General features: G+C 43.9%; 1 protein-coding gene across 2 annotated transcripts in view; it reads right to left on the bottom strand.

The window, feature by feature from the left end:
- Nucleotides 1-27,897, bottom strand: part of MCFD2 (multiple coagulation factor deficiency 2, ER cargo receptor complex subunit) — a 38,365-nt gene that overhangs the window by 8,678 nt on the left and 1,790 nt on the right. Inside the window, exon 1 of one of the 2 annotated variants that reach the window (XM_004436678.3) lies at nt 1,434-1,541. The exons of the other annotated variant lie outside the window; for it this stretch is intronic. The gene's annotated coding sequence lies outside the window, so the exon portion shown is untranslated. Of the gene's footprint in view, nt 1-1,433; nt 1,542-27,897 lie in introns of those variants that run through there. 2 annotated transcript variants of the gene reach the window in all.

Here is a 27,897-nt window from a genome sequence, read left to right as displayed (position 1 = left end):
TGACCAGTACTGCCCCATTTACCACTGCCATGGTCCTGCACTGAAGGCAAGAAAAGAACCAGGTTCCTACACCAAAGAAACAGCTACAAAGATTGGGGGTTGAGAACTGGTTCTGAAAAGCAGACATTTAATAACTTGATCTACTTGTTCACTTAGGGAGCCCAAGGAGCTGCCATGTGTCATTTATACGTATAACTAACATACTCTTTCCTAGCAGCCTGGTGCTGCACAAGATACTGAGGACAGGACTGTGAGACAGACAGGCTCCTCTCACACTGATTACAGCCTGGTAAAAAAGAGAGACCAGTAAAAAGACACCCATGGGGTACCGCAGAAGCCCCAAACCACACCTGGAGTAATACATGAAGGAGGAGAAAGTAAAGGATAGTACCTCAGGCAGAGGGAACATATAACAAACAAGTAATGTAACAAACACACAACAAACATCTAACCCTAGAAGAAACTTGGTCCAATTCAGAAACTAAAAAAAATTCAACATGGTTGAAGACATAGTATAGTAGAGACGGATGAGTTAAAGTCAAAAGAGGATAAGTCATGCAGGACCTTGTCAGCCCTGTTCAAGAACTTGGAAGAACAACAAGAATCCACTGACAGGCAGAAAGGGAATGGGGGAGGGGTCTGATGACATGACCAGATTTGTGTTTTAAGACCATCACTCTGGCTTTCCAGTACATAACAAACTACAGAAGATCAAGAAGGATGCAGAGGACCAGTCAGGAGGCTACTGAGGTAGATTGTTCAGGGGAGAGATGACGGTGGCCAGAACTCGCTGGAGCAGAGGAACTGGGAGCGGAGAAGTGGATGCACCCGAGAGAGATTTGTGATGGATTCGACGTGGGTGGGCAAAGGAGAGCAGGAGGTGAGAATGACGTCCAGGTTTCTGGCTTGGGCACTGGATGGATGGCGGTGCCACGCCCAGACAGGGAATAAGACAGGGAATACAAGAGAAAGTCAGCTTCCCCCGCCTTCCCACTCCCCCAGCACAGCCCGGCCAAGCTCGTCGGGCCGACAGGACCTGTTTGTTGTCTTCCCTAGAGGGTACCAGGGGCAGACGGAGAGTAACGCCCCAGGACCGCAGGCAGGTCCCCGGCAGGTCCTCCAAGAGGGCGGAGATGGGCCCCCGCCGGGACCATCTGGCTTCAAAGCCCCCGGCGGCTTTTGCCCCGGGAAAGAGGGAGACAGGCTCTGCTCCAGGCTGGCTAAGCTTCCCGAGGCTGCCTGGGGCCGAGACTCCCACTCAGGCCGCTCCTGCCTCCCAACCTGAGCCCGAGGCCCCGAGCGCCCCCCAGGGCGCCGGGATCCCGCCCCGCTGCGGACCCCTCAGTGCTGCCCCACGGACCTCCTACCCCAGGGTCGGGTCACGGGCCTCAGAGGCCGCAGCCCCGGCCTCAGCTGCTCCCGGGTTCACTCACCCTCGCTGCCCTCAGCTGCCAAACAGCTTTCTCTAGACAGACCTCCAGCGAAGGCCTCCAGCGTGAGCCTCGCCAGCCCCCGTCCTCAGATAGCTTTTCCTAGGCTCCGCCCCCTGTGCGCACGCGCACTCCCTTCTGCCCGCCCATTGGCGCCGCGTGTCCCCGCCCCTGCCCGCCGCCCGGCACCGTGGACAGCTCGGGTGATTCCACGTGTAACGGGCTCGTGCCCAGCAGGGGCCGGGCAGACGCAGTTCTTCTGCTTGCCTTCCCGAGGGTGACACTCGGCTGGAGCCCGGGTTGGGCCGCCTGACCCTCCCCGCGCGGGTGGGGGGGGGTGGGCAGCAGGTTGCTAGGCAACCCGGGAATTCCCCAGGAACGTAGTCTGGCGTAGGACGTAGGATGGCCAAATCGGACGGGGAGGACGCCAAACCTGGCTTCCAGCTGCGCCTCCACCTCCACTTTTATAGGTGCCTCGGTTGCTCCGACTGCAGGTTGGGAAGAAAAATAATAGGAATCCTAACTCCTCTCTTGGTGATACGGCTAGAAGACGCAGGACCTGGCGTTAGGTCCTGCGTTTCCACGATTGGCCTACTTCCAGCTTATGCTTTCTCCATTCCACCAGCCATGTCATCTGCAATACCTATTCACTCGCATACGAGTCACCTTAAGACTTTATGGGCGGCCCACTTCAAATACCACCTTACCTGTGCAGTTGGTGAAGTCAGCTACTATCTGAATTGAAGACAAAGCACTTGTTAAAAGCCAGACCCATAAGCAAATAAAGGAAACGAATAGATAAGCCCCGCATAATCCTGCCCTTCTACCTTTCTTCCTATACAAGACTGTCATTCAGTGAATATCTATTGACCAGATGAAATAAATGAATGTGGGACTGTCATTTTTTAAATCCCTTCTCCCATTTGTGTCCATAAAGCTACATAATCATTTTTCTTGTGAGCCTGGATCCAGAAAGGGAGAGGCACGGAAAGAAAGTGATTAAGTAGATGAACTTAGAACCCTCCCTGCAGTTGGCTTTAGCAAATCAGTGCCTTGAAAGCTGGCCAAGGCATCTGCCATTGACAGTGACTCATTCCTTCTCCCACCTTCCTCTGAGTTTGAAATCTGTCAACCCTATCCCAGGATCCCAAAGTCCCTAAGTAACCCTGTTAATTCAAGACCCCTTCCCCTTTCCTTACTCTGAAGTTTGAGTTAGTTTGATCTAGTTCATTCTCCAGCCTTGCATCTGCCATCCATCCATTCTTCCATTTGCTCATTTATTCATTAATTCAGTAACGTTTCTTGAGTACCTCCTATGTACTAGGCACTATGCTAGGAGTTACTAAATATACAAATACAAATAAGACATGATCTCTTCCTTCAAGAAGCTAAGTGTCTGACAGATGGATAAAGTATTCTCATTCTATTTAACCAATCCACTTTTTCTATGGATCTTGTCCTCTGTCATCTCTCTCTTGAGCCACCAATTGCTCCCTCTCTAATAGACCATTCTCATCATCATATGTTTGCTTTCTGGTTTCTTCCCCGCAAAGCTACTGAAACTGCAATCTCCATGCAAATCCAGTGGTACCTTCTCATTCTGTTTTTACTTGCCCTCTCCGTACTGTTCATCATAGTCAACCACTCCCGCTTTGAAACACTTTCTTCTCTTGTTTTCGGACGCCATGCACTCTTGATCCTCCTACCTCATTGGCTATTCTTTCTTGGGTTCTTTTCACTGACTTCACATCTTCTGCTCAACGTATAAAAATCAAAGTGCCCAGTTTGTTGTGAGTCCCCTTCTCTTCTCTACCTACCCACTCTTCTATGATTTCATCTGGTCCTATGGTTTTAGGTACCATGTATAAGCAGATGACTCCAAAATTTATGTCTCTAGCAATGACCTCTGCCTGTAAGTTCTAACTCCTCTAAATATCTGCCTACTTGACATGTGCACATGAATGTCTAACTAGCATCTCAAACTTAACTTGGCCACCCAAAATACTAATTTTCACCCACAAACATATACCTCTCTGTTTTTTTCCATTTTAGTGAATGTCACTGCCATCCATTTAGTCATTCAAGCAAAATTCTAGGAGCTATTATTTCCCCCCCAGCTTTGTTGAGGTAAAATTGACATCCAAGAAACCATCATCTGCTACCTGGACTACCGTGAGAGCTTCCTAATTGACCTACCTGCTTCCATTCTTGCCCTGTTCTAGTGCATGAGTAAGACAGTACATTTGTTTAAGTCATTTATAGGTAAGTGTTCTAAAATTTGTAGCTGAACCCATTCCCTAACAGGCAAATATTTGGTACCAGTAGTAGGACACTAAAATGTGGAATTGGCTAACTGAAGCTTAAGGTAGCCAGTGGTGAAGACTCTCTGTTCTAAATTGGAAAGTTGGTGACCAACTTGTTAAGCAGTAGTGAAACTGCTGAACTGCCATCACTTGCTAGGCCTTGGATACAAACCATGTGCTAACCAAAGCTGTATTGTAGGAGAAATCTCAGGAATAATACAGAACATTAACGAGTGTTGGAATTGTTTTTAAGTAGCTTCCAGTAAAGTCTTTCAAGAAAGTGGCAAATCTAAACTAAAGAAAACTGATTTGATAGCAGAGATTAAAGAAAATAAAGCCTTGGTAAGAGATGAAGTCCTTACCTGCAGCTCATAACCTAAATTGGCCGAGTCCCACAACTTAAAGCCTTGCTGGATTGAAATAAATGATTTTCTTTGTATATCCAAGCTTAAGCCAGCACAAGTGGAGACAGGAAAGAGGCAGCTTCTTCGAGAGATAACATTGAGGCCCAAGGTAGCAAAGATGGACTACCGTTGGCATCTCTACCTGCAGCTGTTCTTTTTTTTTTTTTTTTAATAATTTTATTTCTTTCTTTCTTTTCCCCCAAAGCCCCAGTAGATAGTTGTATGTCGTAGTTGCAAATCCCTCTAGTTGCTGTGTGTGGGACGTGGCCTCAGCATGGCTGGAGAAGTGGTGCATCGGTGCACGCCCGGGATCGAAACCCGGGCCGCCAGCAGCGGAGCGCGCGCACTTAACCGCTAAGCCACGGGGCCGGCCCTGTAGCTGTTCTGAATTGCCTCAACCGCAATGAGCACACAGAGGCCAGCCCCTAGAAGACTTAACTATTTCTAATACTTGGTTTTGCTTGTTTTGCAAAAAGAAACACCTGAAGTATACACAAGAAACTAATAAAAGAGAACAGAGGTGAGAATAAGACCTCAAATTATACCTTTTTGTATTGCTTTGATTTTTTTTTAAAACCAAGTAAATATATTACCTATTTGGGGAAAAAAATTTAAATCTTTCATTAGAACACCACTTAAAGACTCCCCAGATAAGTTATTTGATTATGATTACTCATGCATGGAATTGACCAGAAGCCTAACAAATGATTGAGGGAATCATGTGTCCCTAAAATCTCAAGGCTGGTCAACATTGGTCTGTTACTATTTAACAAGGGAGGGGCTGCCGGATTCCCCAACCAAGAACTTAATACACTGCCACGGAACAGATCCCCTGCTTTATCTGTCCAGCAGTACTGGATGGGATTTACTGACTGGAGTATACTACAGTTTCCATTCTCTTTTTTTCTGAAAGCAAGCTTTTATTGTTTCTTCACACCGTGCATTGAATGTGTTTCCCTGTAGGGTTTTTGTTTGTTTGTTACATTTTATTGATGTATAATTGTGTAGGAAAAACACACTCCTGTGTTTTCCTTTACTTGCACACAGTAATTCTGACAGCAGATGTGTGGGTTTTTTCCCCACACCAAGCAATTCCCTGCGACACCAGCTGTGTGTCCTACAATGCAATTCAATTATGACGTTAACCAGAGTTAGCGCAGACCCTATAGGTTAAGGGCTTAGTTCTTCAGGAGTGCCCCTCACCCCCTCAACCCCTGCCCACTCCAGATGCCAATCACAAGTAGCAGGTCCCCGGGTTACCCATAACTTCTGTCCGACTTGGCTACAAATTGGAGGTTCCCATGACTCCTTCCTGGGATTTGATCATTTGCTAGAACAGCTCTCAGAACTCAGGGAACCACTTACTTACATTTACCAGTTTATTATATAATAAAGGATATCATAAAGGATACAGATGAACCGCCAGATGAAGAAATACATAAAGTGAGGTCTTGAAGGGTCCCAAGCACAGGAGCTTCTGTCCCTGTGGAGTTGGGGTGCCCCCCATCCCAACACCTGGATGTTCAGCAACCCAGACGCTCTCTGAACCCTGTACTATTAGGATTTTTATGGAGGCTTCCTCACATAGGCACAATCGATTATCAACTCCATCTCCAGCCCCTCTCCCCTTCCTGGAGGTTGAGAGATGAGGCTGAAAGTTCCAAGCTTCTAATCATGGCTTGGTTTCTGGTGACCAGATCTTGAAGCTATCAAGGAGCCCACCAAGAGTCACTTCATTAGAACAAAGGACACTCCCGTCACCCAGGAAATTCCAAGGGATTTAGGAACTGTCAGGAACCAGAGACACAGACCAAATATTAGAACAAAAGATGCTCCTAGTGTTCTTATCACCTAGGAAACCACAAGCGTTTTAGGAGCTCTGTGCCAGGAACTGGGAGCAGAGAATAATATATACATTTTCTATTATTTCACAATAGTATACAAAAAAGTGCACACATAGAAAAGCATACAGTTCAATGAATTTTCAGAAATTGAACACACACATATAACCAGCACCCAGATCAAGAAACAACATTACCAACACCCTGGGGGTCCCTTGTGCTCCCTTCCATGCACCACCCCCTCCCCGAAAGGTAACTGCTGTCCTAACTTCTAACACCACAGAGCAGTTTTACCTGTTTTTGTATTTTCTATAAACGGAAACACACAGTACATACTCTTCTGTCTATGGCTTCTTTTACTCAACATTATTTTGAGATTCATCCATGGCATGTAGATTTAGGTCATTCATTCTCGTTTCTGTATGCTATTCCATTCTACCCTCAATGGACATCTGAGTAGCTTCCAGTTTTAGGCTGTTACAAATAATGCTGCTTGAATGTTGTAGAATATGTCTTTTCTTGCGCATCTGTTCCCTTCTCTGTCAGGTGTTTCCCTAGGAGTAGAACTGCTGGTTCATAGGGAATGCAGATGTTCGTCTTTATTAGATATTGCCAAACGTTTTTCCAAGTGCTGTGTCAATTTATACCCCAGCAAGAGCATATGAGTGTTCTATTGTTCCCTGTTCTCCCCAACACTTGGTACCTTCCCTCTTTTTCATTTTAGCGGAAAATGAACTTGTCCTTTAGCTGAAATAATTGGACAATGAGAAGCGACATCTGGACCTAAAGAGGGGCCTACACAGTACACAGAGTACCTGGACTCCAAGCTTTATGTAGGAGCTGGTTGAGACTTTAGGATTATCTCCTTTATGGAATGAGTGCATCCTGTGTCAAATGTGTATATAGGAAAGAGGGCTGTACATGGTTTTTAGGTAACCAAGAGCTGCACCAGGCCAACTCGGATGAGAGAGTGGGTGGTAGCTCAGTTCCCATTTTCACCCCCCTCCTCTCTTGTCTAACTACACAGTAAAGGCTAAAAAACATTAAACACTCACTTTCTCATCATTTTTGCAGCTAGATGGCCACGTGACAGAGTTCTGGGCAATGAGACATAAGGGGTGCCTGGGAAATCTTTTGCTTTTCCGATAAAAGAGACAAGTGACTGGTGCAGGCCTTTCCCCTTCTTCCAGCCCTGAATGGGGATGTACCACCTCAGCAATCATCCTCAACCATGAAGGACGTGGGGGAGAATTTCAGAAAGGCTTCCCCAAGGCTGTGGAGCTGCTGACCACAGCTGATAACCAGCACCAGCAGCTGCTTATCTCCAGACATCCTGCTATGCGGGGAGAACTCCTATTTGTTTAAGCCACTCTAAGATGGTTACTTGCTGTCCAAAGCATTCCTAAGTGATACAGAGGTCAAGCAAGATGTGGACTTAAATATGAACTGAATTTATCCATGTGAGTCACTGGGGGCTCAGAGGGCAGTTTATGTGGAGTACTGGGCAGCAGCCAAATGACAGTGGGTGATGACTGGCCGGTAGGTAAGCCCTCGGTACAGCAAGTACGGGCAAGTCTTTAAAGCATTGGTGAAGGGAAAGGAAAGTAGCTAGAGGGAGAGGGGAACACAGGATCCAGGAAGGGTTCTCTTCAAGATGGAGGGCCTTGTGTATGTCCAAATGCTTTTGGGAAGGAGCCAGCAAAGATGAGCTTGAAGAGATAACAGAGTGGACAAAATTGAAAGAATAAGGTTATTGAGGAGGCAGGAAAGAGTGGATCCAAAGCCCAGAAGGGGGTTAGCCTGAGATTTGGGAGGCATGGCTACTTTCTGAGAGTACTGTGATTGGGGGAGGGGCTGGGAAATTGAGTGGGTCAAAGTTTGAAATCATCATTGTGTAACCAGGAAAGCAAGCTGCCTGGGGGAGATAGTAGACTTTATGGCCTGAGTTGAAGGCCCAGTTGAAATTGGAGAGTGTTCATTTGTAAGGGTACAGTCTGCATAATTATTTGATTGTACACAATGGTTAATGTACACTTCTTAAATTTGAATTAAAAAAATTTTTGTATCTAAGTTACACATGGACATGGTTTAAAAAAAACAGAAAGTTATGGGCTAAAAAACACCCAAGTTCCTCTCTCTCAATTACCAACTCTTGCCTTTCTTGCTATCAGCTGTTTATGACCACACCAGGGCTGAGTTGGGGGATGGATTGGAGAGTGTAGGGAGATGAGGAAGTTCTCAGTTGACTGGTGCAGTAAGTCGGCTCTTCCTTCCCGCCTCCATCTGACTGATGTTTAATGCTGATTCACTCACGAGGGTTTTCGTGTGGCTCCCCTGCTGGAGCCCTCACTGCAGTTCCCTTGACATGGGCAGCACCTCTCTCAATACCTGGTTTCCCCTAGAACTCTAGCAGACACCCTTTTGGGCAGGATCCCTTTAAAAATGATCCCAAGCTGGTTCAAGGGCTCATAATTGAGTCAGGTTTGAGAGGAGCCCAAGGTAGAGTCCCCACTTTCCTTGGGTGTTTTCCAAGAGATGGAAAGCCCCGGGGGCCCAATATGGGACCTGAACAATGGAAAAGCAGTACTGAGGGTGATGTCTAGGAAGATGGGCCCAAGAGCAACCTCAAGGAAACCTGCAATCCCCAACATGGTTCAGTGAAAGAAGGCAAGAATTCCCAAGCCCTCCAAGCGGGTCAGGTGTGATAGCAAAGCAAACCAGATTAGCCCTCGTGATTGGGTTGAGGAGAATGCAAAGTACATCTACCTGACAATGAGAGGCCTAGAGTGGGACTTGGGACATTAGTAGCACACACAGAAAGCACAGGAGGTGTCCTATCCTAGGTGTATTTGCCTTCAGATTCATTCCTCACTCTTCCCCTATTGTGTTCTGTATCACAAGGGGGCTGACTCTGGGTGGGTTGCATTTCCTAGCCTCCCCTGTCAGCTGGCTTCCTGCTGGCTCGGCTAATAGAGGGCACGAGCAAGGGATCAGAGGATGGAAGGATGAAAGAAGCTGCTTCTACTGGCAAAGGAGACTCAGTGAGTTTTAGGAATTCCAGGTACTCAGATTATTCAAATCCACCTAAATTCCCCCATTCTAATTCCCAAGGTCCCTTATGTTCTTAGTCAATGCCATAACTTCCTCATGTCTCTACATGATTCATTTGTAAATTCATCTTATGTTGGAATATAGGTTCCTACAGTATCAGACCCTGCATCTGGATTTTAGCTGCTTATGTTCAGCACCTCTAAGAGAAAAGGAATCTTTTAGGACACTTTTAGAGGCTCTGATTGTGGTTTGAGCCAAGAATTTAAAATTCCGAGTTGGCGATTTTTTTAATTTACTTTTTTAAAGCTCTCTTATGCTTAAAGCCATCAGAATTAGCCAACCAGCCTATTTTACATTCTTTGTGTTCCTCATTTCCATCATAATGACCCATCACTGTTCATATGGAGCACGAGTACTTGGAGGGTACATGAGACATTCCAGGGGTGCCCAGGCACGGGTAGCTTTAGAGATTACTTTCCAGTCCTCCGTTTTCACGTGTACTCTTTGCTAAAATTGAGCTGCCTGACAAGGACCTGCCTTAGAACAATACACCACATGGCCCTTTCACAACCATGTTCCCTCCCTGCCTTTAAACAATGAAATCCCATCCAGAATCTCACTAAGATGCATTGTCCCAGGGTATAAAAAACTCAAGATAAGCACAAAAGGGGCAATTCAAGATACTGATGTCAGTAAAATCTGCTTTAATCAAGGCACTGGGGTGGAGCTTCATATTTCTCCCTCTCTTATTTATATTTCGGAGAAGGGTGAAACATGGTGCCAAAAGCTTGGAATTTTGGCTTCTGTTGGGATGTTCTGAATTCAGATATACTGTAAACTGTGGTGGTGGAAATGATGACTATCTGTATTTAACGACCTCGCTTTTTCCAAACCTGACTATTATCAAAGAATACATCACTCCCCTGAAAAGTCCCATGACTGTTGATTTCTTAAACTTCTAAAGATTTATACCTTCCCCAGTATATTAGGGGGAATATATATAACAATATATAATAAATATATTAGCGTTTCTTAATATCCCAATTGTCCCGCTCTCTTCCCCCATCACATTGTTCTTGTTTGGAATTTTTGACATTAGTTATTCTCGAGAAACGCTCTCTTCTTTTCTTCAGTCATAGCTTTTTTTTTTTTTTTTTTGACAGCAATAAGTTTATCAAAATGTTTGATCACTCTGACATCCCATGTCTCTTAAACGTTCTCCTGGATCTGTTTTTCTTACTTGAACACTTCCTTTAAAGATATTTTCATTGTGGATTTTGTGTGGCAAACTTCTGAGGCCTTGTACGCCTGAGAACAATTTTATTACTCTCTCTCACTGAAACGAAAATTTGGCCGTATATAAAACTTCAGGTTCAGAGTTCTTTTCCTTCAGTATCTAAATAAAGAAATAAATATATGATCCTAAGAAAAGCTACAGGATCCTCTAAAAAGATGGGAGAAAAAAGGTATTTGACAAAATTCAATACCCATTGATGATAAAAACTTTCTGCAAACTAGGAATAGAAGGATAGTCTCTCACCCTGATAAAGCGCATCTATAAAAACCCACAGTTAGGGCCGGCCCCATGGCTTAGTGGTAAAGTGCGCGCGCTCCGCTGCTGGTGACCCGGGTTCGGATCCTGGGCGCACACCGACGCACCGCTTCTCTGGCCATGCTGAGGCCGCGTCCCACATACAGCAACTAGAAGAATGTGCAGCTATGACATACAACTATCTACCGGGGCTTTGGCGGGGGGGGAACCCACAGTTAATGTTCTTGCAGTGGGAGACTCAATACTTTCCCCTAACATCCGGAACAAAGCCAGGCCGTCCACCTTCAACACTTCTATTCACCATTATAGGAGAGCTTCAAGCCACCGCAGAAAAAGATGTAAAAGGCACACAGATTGGAAAGGAAAAGGTAAAACCGTCTTTATTCACAGATGATCATGCACATAGAAAACCCTAAAGAATCTAGAAAAAGCTACTAGAACTATTAAGTAAATTTAGCAAGGCCACAGGCTACAGGTCAGTATACAATAATCAATGGTATTTCTATATATTAGCAACGAACACATGGAAACTGAAATTTTCAAAATACCATTACAATGGCACCCCAAAACATAAAATACTTAGGGATAAGTCTAATTATTTTAGGCATACTTCTTTATAGTCTGGTAATTCTATTATCTTAAGTTACTGTGGTCCAATCCTGCTGTTGTGTCTATTCTTTTGACTCTGTCAAAGCATAACTCAGAGACGTTTTTGAGTTATCTGCATGCAAATGATGTAGTCACTTATTTTAAAGACAACCATCATTACACTGTTGTCAACAAAAAGGGATGTATAAAAGAGAGGAAAAAACTAAAAATGCTCTGGGAACAGTAAGTTTTTGAATTTTTTGGTTTGATATTTTGGTGGTGGAGGCTAATTGATCAGCTGGCATGTAGCAAAGAGTCTAGTCTATGAAGCGCGCTCTGGAAGAGGCTGGCTAGCATAAACAAAGGAAACAATTTCAGTTACTGACAGATTCTTTGCCGACTTGGAGATTTTAACTGTGGCATATTCATGCCAGGCTGACGCTATAATGTTAGGCCAGGTCTGCACCACTTCCCTTCTCAGAATTTCTCAGCTCTCACTCATGGTGATTATTTCCTCCTGCATTTTGTAATTTTGGATGATGAGCTCATCTTTAGTGGGGCTTTGTCTATGGGAAGCCACTGGGGCCCGGGTGGAGGGTATGTTCCTTCAAAGAGATTTTATACTTGCTTCTTTCTGCTTGGTATTCATTTTTAAGTTAATTTTCAACTTGTGAGTCCCTGGTTTCTATAGGTAGTGTAAGATTGAACTCTAGACCTGAATAAGGGTAGAATGTAATTATAAATTCCCAGGGGAAATTTTTTTTCCCAATCAAGAGGCTAGGCCAAGAGATACAGCTTCACTGTGTTTCCCTCTGCATCTCTGCAGATTTTGATTCTGGTTCATATTTTCACCAAAGGTATAGCCCTTTGAGAGTCCTAGATTTATGTGAAAGTATCAAATCCATCCCTTCACTCTTGTTAACCCAACGTCTCTTCTCCTGTCCGTTCAAACTCAAAGTCCTTGGTTCCTGAGACCAGTAAACCCCCAGGGGAGCCTCCATATCATCTCATCCAACACTTCCTCCCACTGTCACCCAATGTAGCTCCCTCTTAATTTTTTGACCAGTGACAATTTTCCCTACTTTCTTGTGAGCTCAGCTCTCCAATCAACTAAAAGCTTGATTTATTTTACCATCATTTCAAGATGTTTTAAAAGAAACAGAAATGAACACATTTGTGGAACACATATATAAATGTAATATGAATGGTGGGAAAAGGCAATTCACAAACCAGTTCTTGACTTCTCTCCCACCTTCCCAAAAAACCCCACCATTATGTTTTATTTTTCTCTAAGCAACATTAATAATTGTTTTCCCTTCTCCAACGAACATCTAACAGGTTTTTTTTGTTTGTTTTTGTTTTTGTTTTTTTGCAGAGGAAGATTCACCCTGAGCTAACATCTGTTGCCAATCTTCCTCTTTTGTATCTGAGCTGCTGCCACAGCACAGCCACTGACAGACGAGTGGTATGTGTCCATGCCTGGAAACCGTGCCCAGGAACTGAACCCGGGCCACCGAAGGGGAGCGTACCGAACTTAACCACTAAGCCACTGGGGCTGGGCTTAACACAGTTTTAATAACAATAAATAAATGGATGGATGAGTGAATGAATCAGCTAATCAATTTTAAAAGAATGATAAGCTTTTTATTTTTCACACTGACACCTATTGACCTATATCTAGAATTCTGATTATTATAAATATACTGAAGATTGCAATGATAGAAACGTAGAAAAGGGGCCGGCCCCGTGGCTTAGCATTTAATTGCGCCCGCTCCGCTACTGGCGGCCTGGGTTCGGATCCCGGGCGCGCACCGATGCACCGCTTCTCCAGCCATGCTGAGGCCGCGTCCCACATACAGCAACTAGAAGGATGTGCAACTATGACATACAACTATCTACTGGGGCTTTGGGGGAAAAAAAAAAAAGGAGGAGGATTGGCAATAGATGTCAGCTCAGAGCTGGTCTTCCTCAGCAAAAAAAAGAGGAGGATTAGCGTGCATGTTAGCTCAGGGCTGATCTTCCTCAAAAAAAAAAAAAAAAATAGAAACGTAAGAAGGGAAGAGGCAAGAGAAGCATTTTAAAATGTATTAAATTGAGTATTGTACTTCTTTTTTAAAAAAAGGAATTGAATATTGAAAGTGAAAAGAGCTGAACTGTAGGACACAGACAATGTTAAGATTGAGTTCAGAGATGAATGAAAGTGAATTCTAAACCCCGGGTGGTCGGGGAAGGCTTCACCAAGTAGTGGGAGCTGGACTGGAGCACCTGGGTTGTTGACTCGTGACACTGGGATCCATGCAGGCCACTAGCTACGCAAACACGAGAAACTATAGGTTACAGTCTGACTACCCACATTATGAAAATCTCTTCTTATTGAGGACATGTTCTACGACGATCTTTTTTGCCTTTCTAATAAGATTAATTTACAAAACTTCAATTGACGTGTAACTTTTCAGCGTCAGAGCCACTGCATGAACAGAGGTAGTTACTCTTTCTGGAGTTTTTCCAGCTACAGTGTTTACTCCAAGAATTAGCTCAACCCCTCTGCTTAGTCATCAATTGGTTCTTTATTCTCTGTAAGTGACTAGGATAAGCATTCTCAAGGTCTACGGTACACTCAAGGACCACATCTGACATGGAGAAAAGGAACACATTAAAATTAAAAGGGACTTCTTTTGACAGAGCATTCTTTTTCAGAAAAGGGTAAAGGTTTGAATGATAGAAACTGATCCTTCTGGAAGAATATTAGGTTTTAAGAGCTGCCTTATATCCAAAGAACGATCCAGAGGGTTTATATGAACCTCTCTGTACTGATTGATGGCTCATCCTCTAGCACGTGGAGGTAGAGTAGGGGAAGAGGAGGATAAAGCGGGTCTGTTTTAGATGTCATCCTAGGGTTCATCACCAGAATTGCCAAAAGGATTTTAATAAGCAACGCTCTCCCATCCAAGTTTAAGAAGAGAGCTATTGTGTACTTTGTCTCGTTTTTCTTTCAAGATCCAGATAAACTTATTCTATATCTGCTCAAAATGTTTCAAGAAAAGCTCATATACCCTTTATTCTTTGTAATCAAAACCTTTTCTCTGATGTTCTGAGTGGCTTGGGAAACCCAATCCACAGAGCCTATCAGAAGCATCTATTATCTACATCTGCCCACTGATGGACATAGACAACATCTGCATAATTGCTGGGTACCACACACAAGATTAAGTGTGGGTCTGGGGCAGAGCTGAAGGTGCTGCAGTCTCCCGGTAGACCGGACAGCGGAGGGCTGGGCAGCCCCTGGCCCACAGTCAGGCAGGGTGGCTGCAGCTCCAAGGGTGCAGCCCCACTCACAGGAAGAGACCAGCACCTCCCTGGAAGAGGTCTCTATGTCAAGGGGAGCAGCTCCTCTACTCTGCATATCTCCCTCTCCCTGCTGATTCAGCCAGGCTTGCCCAGGGCTCAATTCATTATCTTATTATCTTTACAATTTGAGCTTCACTGCTTACAAGCAAATTCTTTCTGAGTTTCTTAGTTGACATCACCGGGGAAGAAGAATCTTGTTGAGCCCCTCTTTTTGTGCCAAGCCATCCATAACAGATAATTGGTCCATGGATGATCTGGCCTCCCTAGGGGCAGGAGCCCCCAGTTTGGTCACTAGTGTCTAAGACAAAGGGACAGGATCCCTTGGCATGGAATGAGGCTGCTTAGGCACAGTTTGGGGCTATAAAAAAGTAGGGCAGATTCTCCTAGAAGGGAGGAAGGTGACTGTGAGGAACTAAAGCAGCCCTGATGGTGGTCTCTCAAAGTCCCTTGGGGAAGTATCTCCTTCAGCCTTTACTCCCCCCAGGGCCCACTTATGCCCTGGGGCTGGGGGAAGGAACAGGCTTCTTGCAGTCTACTGTGGAGCCCACTTGTTTTAGCCTGGGTTCTGTAAAAACTGAGCCCAGGGCAAAACTTACTAAAATGTTATTGGGAGATCAAAATAGACGCTTGGGCAAGGGAGCATATTGTTTTATTGACTAGCAAGTGTCCTATCCTAATGCAAAATTTGCTCAACCTATTAAAAATCAAAGAACGGCTTAATTATTATTTTTGGCCTATCAGACTGGCAAAAATGTAAATATCCAGAGTTACCGAGGGTACAGGGAAAATGTATGAGAGGGTATATGCTCATACACACTGGAAATGCATATCAAAAGGCTTAAAAAGGTGCATACCCTCCAACCCAGCAATTTCATGTGTAGTGGGGAATCACAAATTTATACGATACTTCCTGGTATGATACACAAAGTTAGCCTTTTGACTTTCTATAACTGATCTTATTTCCTCTAAAGCACCCACCTTGATGAGAAGTGAGAGAAAACTAAATTTAGTCCACTCTACTAAATCACAGTTTAATTCCATAAGGTAAACTGTCCATTTAGATACTCAGTCTATCCAGGTCATTGCACAGTCTCTCAGCTATTCTCTCTTCTCCTATTCCACTCCAAGATAGTTTTAGGTATATACAGGATGGGAGGGCTTACATATCCTTATGGTAGTGTTGATGCAAATAATCCGTAATCAATCTATAAATCAAAATTGGGGTGAGTTTATTATGATCCAGGTCTGAGGACTATAGCCCAGGGGCTTCCTTCCCCATGGAATGAAGCACACCAAAGAAGGCTCTTTGGAACAAACAGCCTACATCACATATGACAGGAATATCCCTTTTACAACAGTCACGAGATTGCTTTGCTAGCGCAGCAGGTCAGTGGTCATAAGGTGAGCACAGCAGGTCGGTAGTTAATCCTTAATTTCTGGGAAGAGATGCTTAGCCTTAAAGAAATGATGATATTGAGGGGAAGCTACATCCCTATCTTTAAGGGCATCATTCTCGTCTTTGGAACATTGTAAATGTTTAAAGCAGATGACAATGCATGCTCAACAGGCCACGTCAGTCCTTTCTGGAAAAACAAGGTCAGGCTGAATTAGTTTTAAACCAAATGGCTGCCTCATATACTCCAATATATCCTATTGCTTTTCATTTATTCATCAGTAGTAGGGAGAAAGCTCCTTGGAGTTCATAGATGGTACAATCCCATTTTTGTTATTAAAAAAGTTCAAGTGTGTCAAAAAATGTCTGGAAAGGTATACAGCAAAGGCTTATCTTTGAGTTATCTCTGGGAGGTGGGATTGCACTGGGCTTGCACTGGGATTGCACTACTTTCTTTTACATTTATGTATTAGCTTAGTGTTATAAGAAGCGTGCATTAATTTTATAATCAGGAAAAACTGGGGCCGGCCCAGTGGCGAAGCGGTTCAGTTCACGAGTTCCACTTCGGCAGCCCAGGGTTCATCGGTTCGGGTCCTAGGCACAGACATACTCACCACTCATCAAGCCATGCTGAGGCGATGTCCCACATAGAAGAGCTACAACTGTACAACTATGATACACAACTATGTACTGGGGCTTTGGGGAGACAAAAAGAAAAAGATTGGCAATAGATGTTAGGGCAGGGCCAATCTTCCACAAAAAAAAAGAAAAAGAAAAAATAATAATGATGTTTTCATTAATTAAAAAAAACCAGTGCAACAGAATGTTAAGTTGGAAGTTTTAATTGAAATGTCAAGATATGATAGTTATTGAGCATCAAAATGAGGTGTGAGCAGACCATGAAGATGCAGATTTTCAAAGGAAATTTTCAAAATCTGGTTACCTGTCTCTTAGTCCTCTCACCTAGGGAATCCCTCACTCAGAGAGAAAATAGGAGTCAGAAAAGGGGAGAATCAGGGGAAATTTTATGGGGAGGATTTCTTTGGGAAAATCTGAGGGGTCACCTGCTCCCTCCCCTCCAGTCTATCAAGAGGCTTCAAGGGGACCAATCACTAGGGGAGTTTGATGTGTGGCCCCCCCAACACACTCACACACCATGGCCTGGTGCTGGCTGGCTCTGGAAGCTAAGCAGCCTTGGCAAAGAGAAGAGGGTCTGGGCATGAACTGCTCTACCCTCTGAATGCAGGTCAAATGAGACAAGAATCTTGGGGACCAGATGAGGAGAGGGCAAAGGCAACATCCACCTGGGGTGGAGCCTGATCAAGAGAGTGGCCTAGGGGCCGGCCTGGTGGCACAAGCAGTTAAGTGCACGCGCTCTGCTGCGGCGGCCTGGAGTTCGCCGGTTCGGATCCCGGTCACGCACCAACGCATTGCTTGTCAAGCCATGCTGTGGCGGCGTCCCATATAAAGTGGAGGAAGATGGGCATGGATGTTGGCCCAGGGCCAGTCTTCCTCAGCAAAAAAAGAGGAGGATTGGCAGATGTTAGCTCAGGGCCAATCTTCCTCACAAAAAAAAAAAAAAAGACAGTGGCCTGTGAGGACAAGAGGGTCCCAGTGGTTAGAGGATGGGAGGCAACTGCTGTGGCAGAGGCTGTGGGGAGTAGGGGAGCAGGAGGAGCCTGCTGAAGGAGACGAAGCTGAGTCAGAGGACCCTAGCAGGGGAGTCTCCCAGGACACTATGAAAGGCCCCAGGAGTCAGCTTTAAACATCTGCCAGGGGACCAATGGGTCCCCAGATGTAGGACCTATAAAGCCATTTTATCAGGAACTTTCCTATCCCCACTTCAACCTTAAAGGTCAGAAACATTGGCAAGACGAGGAGGAAGTGAGTAAGAAAGAGAAGAAGCTAAATACAGCTCCCTCTCAGGCTGCAGCCAGCTCACCTGCCATGGACAGAGAAATCTTATCTTTGAATGAAGACTTAAATATTGATTAGTATATTGGACTGCAATTAAGTCTGCATCTGTGACTTAAAGTGACTCCTGGAGTTTACCTATGGGTGCCCAGAAAAATTTATGAGCTTGGCAGGACTTTTACACACAGCCAGGGAAAGGACCATCCTAACCCCCATTGGAAGGGGTTAAAAGGCAGTGGAAGACAAAAATAAAGTGGCTTTGGTGGATACAACCCATAAGCCCTGTGTGTTCAGCATCCTGGCTGTACAAGATTCCTTTCTTAAAAACCACTCTGCCTTGAGGTCCCAGATACACAGCAACAGTGCCACCCAGATGTCAGCTAGGAGCCCCTCATTCCTTGGAGGTCTGGGTATAATGGGATCAGTCCTAGCAAATTCCACAGCCTGGAAAAGTTTGAGCTTGTCCAATAATTTCTGCTCATTCTCAGAGACTTACTCACCTGAGGTGCCCTTAGCCTCTTATTTCTGTGTCTGTTTTGCTTTCCACTCCTTCCCCTTCAGCCTGGATGCAGAAACCAGCATCTCTTAGCATTCCCTCCACAGAAGAATCTCCTCACACAAAGAGCCGTTGTGAGTAGTGGAGACTTTACTGAAGGTTTTCCATCTCCTCAGAGTAGGGCAGTGTTAGAAGGTCAGGGAGGTTTCTGTAAAGTTCAGTTGAGTTCCACAACGCTCACTGAGTGCCCTCTATTGTCCAGGTACTGTGCTAAATGCTGGAGACACAGGGTAATGATACCCACTACCTTCAAGATACTTATAGTCTAGTTGGGGAGAGAATGTAAGAGAATATGGTAAATGCCTGTTAGAGCCCAGGTTGCCAAGGGAGTAACAGGGAAGGCACATAAACAAGCTTGAGGTGAGGATGGGCAGAATCAAGGAAGACTTCCCTCTGTGATAAAATAGCAGACTGGAAAAAGAATCAGAAATTCGAGAACAGAAAAATATAATAAGAGATGTTAAAAACTCAAGGGATGGGTTCAATAGCAGTTTAGACACGTGAGAAGAAAGAATCAATGAATTAGAAAATATGGCACAGGAAACCGTCTAGAATGAAGTAAAGAAAGACAAGACGGAAAATACAAAAGCAAGGGTAAGAGACACGGAGAATACAGTGAGAAGATCTTACTTATAGCTACTTGGAGTCCCAGGAGGAGAGGAGAGAATGAGCAGAGACAATATTTGAAGAGATAATAACAGAATTTTCCAGAATTGATGAAAGACTTCAAGTTCAGAATCAAGAAGAGCAGCAAATCCCAAGCAAAATTAATTAAAAGAAATTTATTCTTGGCACCTTAAAATAAATCTGCAAAAAAGAAAAAATATTAAAGATAAGCAGAGGGGGGAGAAATTATTTTGAAAGGAGCAACAGTTAGACAGATAGCTGACTTCTCAACAGCAGCAACGGAAGCCAGAGAATGGTGTGATATCTTCAAAGTGCTAAAAGAAAATTGCTAGTCTAACATTCTATGTCCAGCTAAAATATCCTTCAAGAATTAACATGAGAAGACCTTTTTAGACAAAAACTGAGTGGTTTATTCACTAGCAGAAACACTGTAATAGTTTTCTATTTCTGCTTGATAAATTACTAAAACTTAGCAGCTTAAAACAACACCCACTTATTATCTCACAGTTCTGTAGATCAGAAGTTCAGGCAGGGATCAACTAGGTTCTCTGCTCAGGCTCTCATAAGGCTGAAATCACGGTGCTGGCCAGGGCTGGGGTCTCAGCTGAGGCTCGAGGTCCTCTTCCCAAGATCATCGGGTTGAAAGAGAGGTCTACAAAAAGCCTAAGATTTGAAATCATACAAAGTATATTCTCTGATGCAATGCAGTTGCACTAGAGATATAAAACAATTTAAAACACTCCATATTTATTTGGAAATTAAGAAACATTTCTAAATAACGCATAGGTCAAATAAGGTATCACGAATGAAATTAGAAAATATTTTGAACTGAATGTTAACAAAATTTCTATGTATCAATTCTCATGGGATACAGTTGACAGATGGAAATTTATAGCCTTAAATGTACATATTAGAAAATAAGAAAGGCTGAAAATTAATGAGCTAAGATTCTATCTCAAAAAGTTAGAGAAATAGGATATGGGATGCCAGTTTGTTATTCACGAAGATTCACTGCCCAACTCTAGGGACTGGCATCAGGCTTAGCTGTACTTCTTGCTCTGGTCAATGGAATGTGTACAGAAGTGTGATATGTCACATCTAGGCTGAAGTTTTAAGAGCCAACAAACATACGGCTCACCATACTGTCTCTTTTCCCTCTGCTGTAATGATTGTCAATGTTCTAGACAGTGGCTGTTCTGCCAGTGGCTGCTGAGTCCCAGAGTGAAGACAGTGTAGATAAGAACCCAGCCAACATGAGTAAGAAATAAACTATACTGTTGAAAGCCCTGAGATTTTGGGGGGATTGCAGCATAATCTAGCCTATCCTGTTATACAAGTACAAAAGAAACCCAAATACAGTAAAATGAATGAAATAATAAAGATAATAGCAAAAATCAATGAAATAGAAAATAACACGCCATACAGAGAATCAATAAAACCAAAAGTGGGTTCTTTGAAAAGATCAACTATACAATTTGAAAAAAATGTATAAATCCTTGCAAATTGTCAAGAAAAATAAAAAAGAGAATGCACAAGTAATCAATACCAGGAATGAAAAAGCAGATATCACTATAAAATTCTATAAACATTAAAAAGACAATAAGAGAATTTTATGAATAACTTTATGCCTAAATTGTGAAAAATTAGATAAGTGAATATATTCCCAGAAAAATACAACTTACTAAAAATTGATCAAAGAAGAAATAGAAATTGGAAGTCCTATAATTTTTAAATAAATTGAATCAGTATTTAAAAGCTAAGGGAAAAGTAATGCTTACCATATACAAACTCTCTGGAGAACAGAAAAAAAATGACAATACCTTCCAACTCATTTATAAGGCTAGTATAACTTGGATACCAAAGCCAATGAAGATAGTTCCAGAAGAGAAAATTTAGCCAAATCACACTCATGAACATGGATACAAAAATTCGAAACAAAATATTGTATTAGCAAATCAAATCAAGCAATATATAAAAAGGAAAATACATTATGACCAATGTGGAATATTGACCCCCAAAGACGTTCACATCCTAATCCTCAAAACCTGTGAATATGTTATCTTACATGGCAAAAGGGACTTTGCAGAGGTGATTAAATTAAGGACCATGAGATGTGGAGGTGATCTTGGATTATCCTGTGGGCCCAGTGTAATCACAAGAGTCCTTACAGGAGGGAGGCAGAAGAGTCAGAGTCAGAGAGAAGATGTGATCATGGAAGCAGAGATTGGAATGATGACCATTGAAGATGGAGGAAGGGGCCACCAGCCAAGGAATGCAGCTGGCCTCTAGAAGCAGGAAAAGGCAAGGAAATGTATTCTCCCCTAGAGCCTCCAGAAGAATCGCAGCTCTGCCAACACCTTAATTTAGCCCATAAAACCCACTTACAAAAAATTTCAACAAACTAGGAATAGACAGAACTTCCTAAATCTGATCAAGGATATCACAAAGCAATGGAATAATTAGCACAAACGCCAGCAGTTACCTTTAGGAGGGAGAGGGTTGTGTTTGGGAAGGGATGTATTGGGGGCTTCTAGGATGCCAGTAAAACCCTATTTCTTGACTCTAATTTGTGGTTAACGAGAATTTGCTTTATAATAATTATGTTTTATGCACTTTAATTGCATTATTTTTCACAAAAAACAAAAATGTTTTAAAAAGATAGAAAAGAAAGAAAAAAAGTTTGAAAAGTTAATACAGCACAGCTACCGTTTAAGGCCTAAAACTGCTGTAGTCACTGAAGGGCACACACTCAGGTTGGCCTTAGGAGGGAGGGGCTTAAAACCAGACCAGCTATCAGGTGAGCTGAAAAGGCTCTGAGCTCTGGTGGGTTAGGCTGACTTCCCTCCCCTAGGATGGCAGTATCTGGGCAGAGACCCAGCACTGGCCAAGCCTGGGAGGAAGCATGGGCTCCCACGCTTGGGAGCGGACCATTGCAACAGTCCTGCAAGATGACACAGAAGCCACCAAGGAAAAGCAGGAATCACCGGGAACAGAAGGGACCGGGATGATGGGAGGGAGGTCAGTGCATGGAGGGAGGTGCTGGTATCTCAGTCATGAAGCGGGTGGTGGGGATAGGAAACATGCCGGAGCTCTCATCTCTCCAGCCTGGGGAAACTTTTAACATTCTAGGATTCTAAAATTAACATAACAAATAACTACTGAGTGCCTACTAGGCACAAGCACAAAGATTTCATAGTTCTGAAGCTTGCTTTGTGGGGCCTTATCCCTTGCCTAATGATTACTCCCAGTTTTTCTGGTGGCTGTCAAAGTGAAAGACTGACCATACAGCCAGCCCCTGGCAGAGTGTTAATGTCTACGTTCTATGAGGGCTGGCTCCGTGGCCAGCCCACAGTACTGATAATTAGGTAAGACATGAGCCACTGTGGGCCAGAAATGCTATGAGCCAATAATCATGGTAATAAGTGAAAGCTGATTTCTGAATGTAAGGATTGTGGGCCACGTGACTACAGCAGATCGGGAAGGCAGTTTGTCACTCTGCTCGACATCACAAACACTGATGATCTGAGTGGATGGAAGGACTGTTGACTATGAAGCAAAGGTTTAATTCATAGTCAAATTTAGGATTTTAGAGTTCCTGTTGGGAACAAAGGACTCTGGGGGACTCCAAATGGTAAATACAATAGTAGGAAAGAAGGAACTGGAGTAGAAGGTGTCTCCACCTCTGGATGGCCTAACTACTCATGGCCACTGTGACAACCAGTATACATGAGTGATCTGATGGGGGTGAGGGGATGTTGTAATAGTCATACATAATACGTCTTTGAGTCAGTACACAGGAAGAACCAAAACCATCTACACCCAAACAGCTTACTGTTGACACTGACATGACTTTACTATAGCAGGAAACCCTTGCCCGGAATGATACAAGTTGTAGCTATTGTTTTTTACAGAAATTTCAAGAAGAAATGATTTAAATGAACTTTGCAACTTTTTAATAGATTGCGTCAAACTACTCTTTACTCTCTGAGACTCTTTGAAGCCTTTGCCCTGTCCAACCACCCCCAGCCATTGAGTCATGATTCTTGCCCAATCCTAATCAAGCCCCCTCATTGGAAGAGATGCCTTAAAATAGACCCCAATGCTTTTAAATATCCCGACTTTGCTTCCCCATTCTAGATGCTACTATGGCTCTGCAGAGTAGTGTTCTCTCTTCCTGCAATGAGAACAAGCTCAGCTTTGCATTATCACAAAGTTGTTTTGACGATATTTTCAGGGAGCCAGCATTCAATTATTGAGGCCCACTGAGATCTAGCCGAGACCTCCTCGCCACTGCAGTGCAAGACCCCTGGTTGAGAAACAGTGTGCTCCTCTGAGGCCTTCAAGCCCCTCAGGGGTCTCTCAGACTGCACCAGTGAGGGATGTAGGCTTGTGTTGGGCCAGGGTTCCAATTTCTTTTTTTAATTCTTCTTTTCATTGATCTCCCAAATACTGAGTCTATTTCGTCTCCTAGCAATAAGGAACCCTTTTTAGGAATCCTTTGATCATCTGACCATACTTGAAAGCCTTTTCTCCTTGGTGGATATCTGTCTTATTCCTAGCAAGGCTACTACTCATCTATGTCTGTCCTGGTCATTCATGGTTGTGCATCTACAAGAGGAAAGTTTGTAGTAAAGAGGACAAGTATAGGTCCCAATAAGTCTGTCCATAAGCTGGCCCAGGGACGTCTTTTGTCTTGGGCCACTGATCAATACCTTGTGAGAACTTTCCCTCGGACTTGTTTTGTCTGTAAGAGTTTGGTTCAGCAGAGATCTCTCCACACCCTCCATCTGCTGGGAACTATAAAATCATCAGAGTTGAGGTTGGATAAGGTCTAGCCGTGAGGTTGGGGGGCCCTGGGCCACAGGATGCACAAGCATCTTTCGACTGACCCGTCCCAGTCTTTCACGGGTTCTCTCAGTATCAACCTCAGTCCATGCCTTCTTCTGACCCGATCTCTGCTTCTTACACATATTTATGCTATAGCCCAAATGTGTGCACTTATCTTTCTAAACAGGATCATTTCACCAAGGATAATTTAGAATTACGGTGGCCACTACAAGGAACTTTTGATATGAACGAAGTTACTTACTTGAGAAGTCCCTTAGAATGAAAAGGGAACACAATTCCAAACACCCAATGGTCTTCATTTTTTTATTAGCATGAGGAAGCATCCAAAAGAAATTGGATTCCAAAATTACTTCCTTAACAGATTCTTTGACCAAAACAAAAGGAAAATGTGAACAACTTAAAACTATCTGTCTTTAGATCCCCCAAATCACAACTCAGCCCTACTTTCCTCTTCCTCCTCCTATGCTCCTCTATCTCCTGCTGCCCCATCTCTCCCTCTGACCCACTCCCTCTCTCTCCTGGCTGGCCAGATGCCCCAAAGCTCACTTACTTATTTAAGGTAAACTACCTTCAGCACACAGAAACCCTCTTATGGTAAATTTTAAGCTCTGGTTTCACTCTCAGCTGAAAGCCATTATCCAAGATTCTCCAAGGCCTAGACAAGATAGGACATTGCAGAGAAATTTAGAATCATTTGTGAGACATATAATCCAGATAGACAACAATTAGTTCATATGTTAGTTGGAACCTCAGATGCAAAAAGTTCAATGAAAAAGTCAGAATGAGAAAACCCTCAATGGTGACTTAAAAGATCTTGAATTGCATAGGAAACCGTAGGGGTTTAGAGAAGCTGTAGATTGTTGCTCAGCGTCCTTTGGAGGCTATCCTCTGTCTTTCTTGTGAAAAGAGGTCATGCTCTGATTCAGTTCTTCAAGCCAAAAAGAAGTCTAATGGAGACTTCAGGGATAGGTTCTTTAATACATAGCGACAGGGACACTGTGCAGGAGTAGATCCGAAGCAGACGTGACTCTGGCACTCCTTCTTATCTTTTGTGAATGGCCTTAAACCAGAAATAGGGGATTTAACATGCAAGCAAAAAGTAGAAGGGGAAATAGTCCCATGGCCAGACCTCCAAAACCTTGAAAGAGCTCTATTTTGAAAGAGGTCTAGAACTAAGAAACTAAAGGAAAAAGAAAAAAAAAGAAGTTGTCAATGAAGGTGTTCAGTTTCCCATTCTAAAACTCACAAGGAAACATTTCTCTAAAAATTAAAGGACACGGGGCCGGCCCTGTGGCTTAGTGGTTAAGTGCGCATGCTCCGCTACTGGCGGCCTGGGTTCGGATCCCCGGTACGCACCGACGCGCTACTTGTCTGGCCACGCTGAGGCGGCGTCCCACATACAACAACTAGAAGGATGTGCAACTATGACATACAACTATCTACTGGGGCTTTGGGGAGAAAAAGGGAAAAAAGGAAGAGGATTGGCAATAGATGTTAGCTTAGGGCCGGTCTTCCTCAGCACAAAGAGGAGGATTGGCATGGATGTTGGCTCAGGGCTGATCTTCCTCACAAAAAATAAATAAATAAAATAAAAATTAAAGGACAATCTTACAAAATTTTGATGGATATGGCACAGTAACATAAATCTTAAACCTGAACACTATTATACAACCTTGGAGTCAACAAAGTACTCCGGTCATGCCTCTATCTAATAATCCTCAACACACCTTCCCTAGGCCCCAGCCCATAACTGTCAGCCTTGAACCTTTACCCAAGGAACGCTCTTTTCTCCTTTGTGACACTACACTCATTAACTTAATAGCAAGGGATTTACTGTGTGAACGGAATTGCCACATTAAATAGTCTCTTCCTTCCAGTCCCTGAGGATCTCCCTATTCATAATGAGGTCCTGGCTAATTTGGATATTGATTTCCGGTACTTTTGTGTGTAAATCAAGCAGAGATTGAAGCTCTTTTGTAGGCAAATAATTCCACTGGAGCTAAACTTATCAAGGTTCAGACTGGCCCACCTAAACCTTTGCCCAAATTTGCACAACAGCCTCTACAACAAGGCGCTAAAGAAGGAATGAAACTAATAATCCAAAGCTTAAAGAGACAAGAGTCGTCATACCTTGTCCCAGTCCGAGTAACACTCGTATCCTCCCAGTTAAAAACCCGGTGGGCAGGAATATAGATTTGCTTAGGACCCCAGGACCATAAATAAATCCTCTCCACTTTCCTTTAGAACCACACTCAAATACTATCTTATCTTCAAGGCCTCAGGAGACTGACTACATGTTTTACAATTGTAGATCTATGTTGTGCTTTCTTTGGTGTCTCTTTAAATCAAAAGTCAGTTATCTGTTTGTCTTCTCTAGGGAAAATCAACAACATACCTGGACCACTATGCTTCAGTTTACTGAGGTGCCCTGCCACCTTTCACAAGTCCTGAGCCAGGAACTCGAGAGCTTTAAATTGCCCTGTGATTCTATTCTTATCCCATATATGGGCGACCTTTTGTGTTCCAAAGATGAGGTGAGCTTGTGACTGATTCATCATCTGTCTGCTTACTCTTGTAGCTCAGAGAGGGCACACAGCTTTCCCAGAGAAGTTAACAATTTGTCAGAGGAGAGTGCACGACCCAAGACCAGATCCCATGGAGGTAAATCCCTTACTCCAGACAACCAGCTGTGCAAAAGGTCCCTGGACAGTAACTGAGACCATTATGAAGATTCCTGGGTCTCATTGGCCACTGCAGGCAGTGCGTTCCCAACATTCTTAAATTCCCACGCCATTATCTGACTTACCCAAGTCCTTGGTAACCAAACCTTTTCTCTGGGAACCCAAACATGAACAGGCTTTTTGCGAGTTCAAATGAGCTCTTCAATACCTTCTCATTCTGGGCCTAACTAAATATCATAAACCTTTCAACCTATAAGTACATGAGCGATCTTACCAAGTCCTGAACTTCATGAGAGCCAAGACCAATAGCTTACTAGAGACTGTCTTGTGATCCAGTGGCAAGAGGGTCCCCATCTTCTCTAAGGCAGCAGCTAAACTAGTAGAGCCCTCTGTCGGCTTGGTTTCAGGGTCCCCTTTAACCCACATGGTCCCTCATGCTGTACCATCTTTGTCGCTCCCTGAAGATACGCATTTCTCAGCAAGTCGATTTACCTCCCATGAAGTTCATTACTTTCTCTGAGACGCTACTGAGACTGTCAAGACAGTGCTCTCCCTCACTCTGGAAGCAGTGAACTCCGCTTCGCCTGATCAAGTTACTTGGGTAGCATTTTCAAGCTGGCAAGTCACAGCAGTCTTTATCAGAATTTGTCCTAAACTCTCATCTGAGAGATTTCAGATTATTAAAAAATAAAAACAACCACCACACTTTCTATATGCCTTTTGTCTGGCTAATATCACTGATACAATCATGGTTGTTCCTTCTTTTTCTTGCAGTCTCCTACTCCCCTGAAAAATGCTGCTCACTAGCGGCTGCGGTCTTCTCTCTGCTGGAAAAGACCCGCCAGGGGGTCGGGCACATGTTCCACAGTGTCCAGGAGCAGCTTCTTATAGTTTTAACATGATGCTCTCTTCCTCCCTGCAAGACCCATGCCCACACAAATATTGGTGCACTCCTCAAAGAAACAAGCAGCAATTCCCCTTCCTTAATTCCCTGGAGTCCTGCAACCTGGGGGCAGGGTTGCCAAAGGACAGGGAGAAAACAGGGAGGAGGGGAGGAATGCCTCCGTCTTAACTCCGCTTGTCTTTGCCTGCCCCAGGACTGACTCTGGGGAATGCCCGATCAGGGCCAAATCACACCGAGTTCTCAGGCCACCCTCACCCAAAGGACATGCACAGCTCTCTCCAAGTGAAATCCGGTTCTGGTGACCAGCAAGGGCAGCCAAGGGTAACCAAAAGCCAGCCAGAGGAGTTGACACGAGTAGGCGAGGAGGAACTTGTGTAAACTGAGTGAATTGTCCCTAAATTCCCACTGCCAGAGCTGTCTCAATTTTCCTTCATCTATCTCCTGGCCTCTGCGATTC

This window comes from Ceratotherium simum, chromosome 11 (assembly GCF_057802395.1).
Source record: "Ceratotherium simum simum isolate JZ-2026a chromosome 11, ASM5780239v1, whole genome shotgun sequence".
Taxonomy (NCBI): Eukaryota; Metazoa; Chordata; class Mammalia; order Perissodactyla; family Rhinocerotidae; genus Ceratotherium; species Ceratotherium simum.
Note: the sequence above shows the minus strand (reverse complement) of the source record. Positions and strands in the feature narration are given on the sequence as shown.